This window comes from Giraffa tippelskirchi, chromosome 7 (genome assembly GCF_054371585.1).
Source record: "Giraffa tippelskirchi isolate mGirTip1 chromosome 7, T2T-mGirTip1v1.2.pri, whole genome shotgun sequence".
NCBI classification, from domain to species: domain Eukaryota; kingdom Metazoa; phylum Chordata; class Mammalia; order Artiodactyla; family Giraffidae; genus Giraffa; species Giraffa tippelskirchi.
The window spans coordinates 142,956,774-142,964,729 of record NC_137281.1 but is presented as its reverse complement, the minus strand read 5'-3'; the positions used below and the strand labels follow the sequence as shown (position 1 = coordinate 142,964,729).

The 7,956-nt window shown below is 40.6% G+C and overlaps 1 long non-coding RNA gene across 1 annotated transcript in view; it reads left to right on the top strand.

Annotated features, from left to right (window-relative positions):
- Positions 1 to 1,410: 1,410 nt before the first annotated feature.
- Positions 1,411 to 7,956, top strand: part of LOC145513335 (uncharacterized) — a 29,621-nt gene continuing 23,075 nt past the window's right edge. The window contains exon 1 of the long non-coding RNA XR_014059318.1: positions 1,411 to 1,506. This is a non-coding gene — a long non-coding RNA (uncharacterized LOC145513335). The remainder of the gene's footprint in view (positions 1,507 to 7,956) is intronic.

The window sequence follows — 7,956 nt, the reverse complement described above, 5'->3', positions numbered from 1 at the left end:
AGTAAGGAATGCAGAACTAACAAGCTACCTCCAACTGGAAGAATTCAGGAAAGGTCAACAGGAGAGAGGAGATGTCAATCCATATGTCCTACCAACCTCCCAGAATCCTTCTGGCTGGAATCTATCTTGGCTGAGCGATGAGTGCTCCACCACGGAGGACTCTGAGTCAGAATGATTAGCTAGAGACAGCGGGGAAGCTAATCCCATCACCTTAAAACCCAAGAGTGCAAACCATGTGGCAGGGCAGTTCTCTTGGATTCCCTTACCCTACTGCTCTCTGCCGGGTCGTCCCTTCCCAATAAAGTTTCTTGCTTTGTCACCACATGAGTCTCCTTGAACTATTCATTTCTGAGTGTTAGAAAAGAGTCCACTCTCAGGGCCTGGAAGCAGTCCCCCTTCCTGCAACACATGTACAAAGGCATTTTATAAAACTCTTCTCGTGATGATATTAGCAGTGAGAATACAGGTATTATTCTTCTGAGTCTATTGTGTATAATGTGGGATAAAGCTGTATCATCCATGAAACTGAGCCCCTTTTTCAGATATCCTACTTCCTGGAGGACAGTTGATTGACAGCCCCAGCTTCCACCCTCTTGCTCTCCCACTGCCAAGCCCCCTCCTTTCAGCCAATGAATGAGCACTGCAGGGGTGGGCGTGGCGCACATTAGTGTAGGCCTATTTCTGCTTGAACACACGACTCCAAGTCACATCTTTGGTTTAAGGGCTCCCCATCTGCTTGTCCCAAACTCTGTTAGACTGGGCTGTAGTCTGAGGCTCTTCCTACCCATCCTCCTTCCTTTTCCAGTCCCTTTCCCAGGTCCTAGACTTGCATTGTCTGGAGATTGTCCCTGTTACTCTTATTTCCCTTCCCTCTTTCCAGGCTTTTCTTCTCCAAAATCTTTTGCATGTCTAATCCTATCTTAGTATTTGCTCGTGAAAGATCTGAACTAACCTAGAAAAAAAAGGGTAATTATGAAGTAGCTCTAATTGCTAGGATTCTCAGTGTGAAAGAAAGGAGATATAATACAGTATTTTAAAAAAATAACCCTGAGTCTTACATGTGAAAAGTAAGTGTCACTATTAGTATATGAGGTAATTTATCTTCAAATATCAGCCATCCTACAGGATGGTCCCCAGTGATTCTGTCCTCTGGATGCGCATGACCTTCTGTCTTCTGTTCCGCTCCCCTGATTCTTCCTGTGTCACTAGGAGAATAACTTGGGATAACAGAATGCGACTTTCAAGGCTAGATCATAAATGACATAGTGGTTTCTGCTTTATTCTCTTAGATCATTTACTCTGAGGGCAGTCAGCTGCTATGTCTTAAGGACATTTAAGCAGCCCTTTAAGAGGACCATGCGGTGAGGAAATGGGGCCTCTTGCCAACAGCCAGCCCCAATTTGCTGATCTGGAATGCCCCACCTTAGAAGTGGATCTTCTAGCCTAGTCAAGCCTTCAGCATTTTAACTGCAACCTCCTAAGAGATCCTAAGTCAGACCCACTCAGGTGAGCTCCTCTTGGATTCCTGATTCAGAGAAACTATTTGAAATAAAAAATGCTTATTGTCTTCAACGTCTGTGTTTGGGGATAATTTGTTACACAGCATTAGATAACTAAAACACACACACACAAACACACACATATATTTTATAATTTTCTCCATTTACTGAAAAATTCTAAAAACAATGTCTCATTCTAGAGAGCTCTTCTAGTGCTCCGAATATGGTCATGAAATACCATTTTACTAAAAGGAGTCAGGGCTTCTTAATAAGGGATTTCAGGTCCAGGGTAGGAAAGATACAAGATGGATTATTAAGATACAAGAACAAGATACAAGAACATCTTATTATTCCAGATAGCAAGGAAATTATCAAAGTCTATTAGGGTCCTCACAGAAGGACTCAGGAGTGAACTTAAAGTGACTCCCACTGGCTCAAGATGGGATGATTTGAGTTTCAAAAATGATTGTAACCATAATGCATTGAAACTTATCAAATATGTGGAAATCCATGAGGTATAATGATATTAAAAAATAATTGATCACATTTAGAGAATAGTGGAGAACAAACTTACTATCTTCAAATCTGATTTTAAAAATGGGAAAGAATCAAACATTTATTGCCTTTTCTATATAAATTGTACTATCCGATTAATAGATGAGAGAAATATCTATGTAAACGTATTCTAGCTAATAAAGAAATGATAGCATTTTTCAGCCCCTGATAAATTAATGGAGTTAGACATTATCATCAGCTTCTAACATCACAAAAGGAGGGACAACCAGACTTCATGTGACTCCTGATGAAAGAATAGAACACTCCCTATAGGCTTGCCAATGAGATCAAACTTAAGTCCAATTAAGCTGCTAGATCTAGCTGCCAATTTGAAGGAAATACAGAGGACATGTTGCATATGCTGCACTGCACCATGAATATTCATGCTCAGTTCAGTTCAGTCGCTCAGTCGTGTCTGACTCTTTGCGACCCCATGAACCACAGCACTCCAGGCCTCCCTGTTATCACCAACTCCCGGAGTCCACCCAAACCCATGTCCAACAAGTCGGTGATGCCATCCAGCCATCTCATCCTCTGTCGTCCCCTTCTCCTCCTACCCTCAATCTTTCCCAGCATCAGGGTCTTTTCAAATGAGTCAACTCTTCGCATCAAGTGGCCAAAGTATTGGAGTTTCAGCTTCAAAATCAGTCCTTCCAATGAACACCCAGGACTGATCTCCTTTAGGTTGGACTGGTTGGATCTCCTTGCAGTCCAAGGGACTCTCAAGAGTCTTCTCCAACACCACAGTTCAAAAGCATCAATTGTTTGGTGCTCAGCTTTCTTTATAGTCCAACTCTCACATCCATACATGACTACTGGAAAAACCATAGCCTTGACTAGATGGACCTTTGCTAACAAAGTAATGTCTCTGCTTTTCAATATGCTGTCTAGGTTGGTCATAACTTTCCTTCCAAGGAGTAAGCGTCTTTTAATTTCATGACTGCAGTCACCATCTGCAGTGATTTTGGAGCCCAGAAAAATAAAGTCTGACACTGTTTCTACTGTTTCCCCATCTATCTGCCATGAAGTGATGGGACTGGATGCCATGATCTTAGTTTTCTGAATGTTGAGCTTTAGGTCAACTTTTTCACTCTCCTCTTTCACTTTCATCAAGAGGCTCTTTAGTTCTTCTTCACTTTGTGCCATAAGGGTGGTGTCATCTGCATATCTGAGGTTATTGATATTTCTCCTGGCAATCTTGATTCCAGCTTGTGCTTCCTCCAGCCCAGCGTTTCTCATGATGTACTCTGCATATAAGTGAAATAAGCAGGGTGACAATATACAGCCTTGACGTACTCCTTTTCCTATTTGGAACCAGTCTTGTTCCATGTCCAGTTCTAACTGTTGCTTCCTGACCTGCATACAGGTTTCTCAAAAGGCAGGTCAGGTGGTCTAGTATGCCCATCTCTTTCAGAATTTTCCACAGTTTATTGTGATCCACACAGTCAAAGGCTTTGGCATAGTCAATAAAGCAGAAATAGATGTTTTTCTGGAACTCTCTTGTTTTTTCGATGATCCAGCGGATGTTGGCAATTTGACCTCTGGTTCCTCTGCCTTTTCTAAAACCAGCTTGAACATCTGGAATTTCATGGTTCATGTATTGTGGAAGCCTAACTTGGAGAATTTTGAGCATTACTTTACTAGTGTGTGAGATGAGTGCAATTGTGTGGTAGTTTGAGCATTCTTTGGCATTGTCTTTCTTTGGGATTGGAATGAAAACTGACCTTCTCCAGTCCTGTGGCCACTGCTAAGTTTTCCATATTTGCTGGCATATTGAGTGCAGCACTTTCACAGCATCATCTTTGAGGATCTGAAATAGCTCAACTGGAATTCCATCACCTCCACTAGCTTTGCTCGTAGTGATGCTTTATTTATCAGCAAATTCATGTATTCAAATTCAAATTCATGTATTCCATCAACAAAGTCCAAACCCTGGAAAACTTTACAGGTCAGATGGCTTGAGTTCTTTCATACACAAATTGGAAGGAAAAGAAATCTTGGGATTGAAAGGAAAGGGCTGAAGGGGAAACATTTGGATTAAAAGAGATGTAAAATACATATTAAATCTTAAAAATGGGCATGAATAGGGGCTTCCCTGGTTATTCAGTGGTAAAGAATCCACCTGCCAATGCAGGAGACGTGGAGTCGATCCCTGGTCTGGGAAGATCCACATGCCGTGGAGCCACTTACCCATGCACCACAACTACTGAGCTTGTTCTCTAGAGCACATGAGGCGCAACTACTGAGTCCACGTGCCACAACTACTGAAGCCCAAGCACCTAGAGCCCCTGGTCCCCAACAAGAGCACCCATAGCAGTCAGAAGCTTATGCACTGCAATCAGAGAAAAGCCCGTGCAGCAACAAAGACCCAACACAGTCAAAAATAAATAAATCACTTTTTAAAATGGGCAAGAATAAAGGACAGTGTTAGGGATGCATGTTTTGGTTATGAAACTATAAAGGGAAACAAGGAAGTAATTACTATAAAACGGTGGTTCTCAAACTTCTTTTAAAAATTTATTTTATTGAAGTATAGTTGATTTACAATGTTGTGCTAATTTCTGCTGTACAGCAAAGTGATTCAGTTATACATATATATATGTATACATATATATACATACATATATATATATGTAAACATATATATGTATACACACACATTCTTTTTCATATTCTTTTCCATCAGGTTTATCACAGGATATTGAATATAGTTCCCCAGTGCTATACAGTAGGACTTTGTTGCTTACCCACTCTATATATAATAGTTTGGTGCTTCTAATTGCAAACTCCCAATCCCCCTTTCCCCCATGAGTCTGTTCTCTATGTCTGAGTCTGTTTCTGTTTCACAGATAAGTTCATTTGTGTAATATTTTAGATTCCACATATAAGTGCTGCTGCTGCTGCTGCTAAGTCGCTTCAGTCGTGTCCGACTCTGTGCGACCCCATAGACGGCAAGCCACCAGGCTCCGCTGTCCCTGGGATTCTCCAGGCAAGAATACTAGAGTGGGTTGCCATTTCCTTCTCCAGTGCATGAAAGGGAAAAGTGAAAGTGAAGTCGCTCAGTCGTGTCCGACTCTTCGTGACCCCATGGACTGCAGCCTACCAGGCTCCTCCGTCCATGGGATTTTCCAGGCAAGAGTACTGGAGTAGGTTGCCATTGCCTTCTCCATATAAGTAGTATATGGTATTTGTCTTTCATTTTTAAAAAATTTTTATATTGGGATATAGCCAGTTAATAAACGATATTATGACAGTTTCAGGTGAACAGTGAAGGGACCCAGCCATACATGTATCACTCTTCCCCAAACTCCCCTTCCATCCAGGCTGTTGCACAACATTGAGCAGAGTTCCATGTGCTATACATTAGGTCCTTGTCTGCTTTCTATTTTAAACATAGCAGTGGGTACATGTCCATCCCCAACTATCCCTTCCCCCTACCCCATCCCCTGACAGCCATAAACTTCTTCTCCAAGTCTGAGTCTCTTTCTGTTTTGTAAGTAAGTTCATTTGTATCATTTCTTTTTAGATTCCACATATATGGGATGACATACAATATTTCCTCTTTGACTTACTTTGCTCAGTATAACAGTCTCTAGGTCCATCCATATTACTGCAAATAGCATTATTCTTTTTTAATGGCTAAGTAGTATTCCATTGTATATATGTACCACATCTTTATCCATTCATCTGTCTGTGAACATTTAAGCTGTTTTCATGTCTTGGCTATTGTGAGTACTGCTACTATGAAGATAGCAGTGCCTGTATCTTTTTTTTAATTATGATTTTGTCTGGATATATGCCCAGGGGTGGGATTGCTGGATTATTTGGTAATCCTAGTTTTAGTTTTTTGAGGAATCTCCATACTGGTTTCCATAGTGGCTATACCAGTTTACGTTCCTATCAACAGTGTAGGATTGTTGATAGGAAAAAGGATTCCCTTTTCTCCACACTCTCTCCAGGATTTGTTATTTGTAGATTTTTTTAATGATGGCCATTCTGACCACCTATTACCTGTTACCTATTTAGTTGTAGGTAAAGCTGTTACCTATTTCATTGTAGCTTTGATTTTCATTTCTATAATAATTAGTGATAATGAGCATCTTTTCATATGCCTGTTGACCATCTGGTCTTTGGAGAACTGTCTATTTAGGTCTTCTGCTCATTTTTTGATTGAGTTATTTTGTTGTTGTTATTGATTGAATGAGCTATTTGTATATTTTGGAAATCAACCCCTTGTCCCACTGTGTCATTGGCAAATATTTTCTCCCAGTCCATTCATTGTCTTTTCATTTTGTTTATGGTTTCCTTTGTTCTGCAAAAGCTTGTCATTTTGATTAGGTCCCGTTTGTTTATTTTTGCTTCTATTTCTATTGCCTTGGGGGACTGATTGAAGAAAACATTGGCAGGGTTTATGTTAGAGAATGTTTAGCCTATGTTCTTTATGATTTTTATGATATCATATCTTCTATTTCAGTCTTTAAGCCATTTTGAATTTATTTTACTGTATGGTGTGTATGATGTGAGGGTATATTCCAATGTCACTGATTTACATGCAGTTGTCCAACTTACCAATCACCACTTGCTGAAGAGATTGTATTTTTTCCTATTGTATATTTTTGCCTCTCTTGTTAAAGATCAACTAACAGTAAGTATGTGGGCTTTTCTGGGCTCTCTATTCTGTCCCATTGACCCATAAGTCTGATCCACATATCCAGTTGTGCCAATTGTTGCTGTTTAGTTGCTAAGTCATGTCTGACTCCTGTGACCCCATGGACTGTCACCCACTAGGCTCCTCTGCCCATGGGATTTCTCAGGCAAGAATACTGGAGGGGGTTGCCATTTCCTTCTCCAGGGGATCTTCCCAACTCAGGGACTGAACCTGAGTCTCTTACATTGGCAGGTGGATTCTTTACCACTGAGCCACCAAGGAAGCCCTTTTGTGCCAGTACCACACTGTATGAATTTTAGGATTATTTGAAAAAAGTCATGGCTGATTTGATAGCACTTGTGTTAAATCTATAGATTGCCTTGGGTAATATGGCCATTTTAACAATATTAATTCTTCCAATCCAATTGGAAGCATGGGATAGCTTTCTATTTCAATTGCCTTTATTAATGTTTTATAGTCTGCAGCATATAAAGTCTTTCACTTCCTTATTCAGGTTTATTCTGAAGGGTTTTTTTTTCTTTATGTAATTGTAAAAGGGATTTATTTTTACATTTCCTTTGTGATAATTCCTTGTTAGTGTAAAGAAATGCTTCCCAGGTGGCGCTAGTGGTAAAGAACCTGCCTGCCAATTCAGGAGACAGGAGGCCCTGGTTCGATGCCTGGGTCAGGAAGATCCCCTGGAGGAGGGCACAGCAACCCACTCCAGTATTCTTGCCTGGAGAATCCCATGGACAGAGGAGCCTGGAAGGCTCTCTAGTCCATAGGGTAGCACAGAGTCGGACATGACATGACTGAAGCAACTTAGCACACACCCATGCACGTAAAGAAATGCAACCAATTTCTGTATGTTAATCTTGTACCCTGCTACTCGCTTAATTCAAACTTTAAAAACACAACAGAATCACTTAGAAGATTTCTCATAAAACAGATGACTGGTTTCCACCTCCAGAGTTTCTGAGTTAGTAGGTCTGATGGAGCCTAAGAATTCGCATTTCTGTCAATTCCCCAGGTAGTGATGAAACCTCTGGTCCAGAGACCACTCTTAGTAAAGTACTGCTATAAAAGTCAGAACAGTGATTACTTGGGATAGGAAAGTGAGAAAGAATGCAGGAACTATAATTAGGATAGAATACGTAGAAGGGTTTCTGGGGTGGCTGGTCAAGTTCTATTTCTTGACTTTGGTGTTGGATATAAAAATGTCAGCCATATAATAATTCATTAAACTATACATTT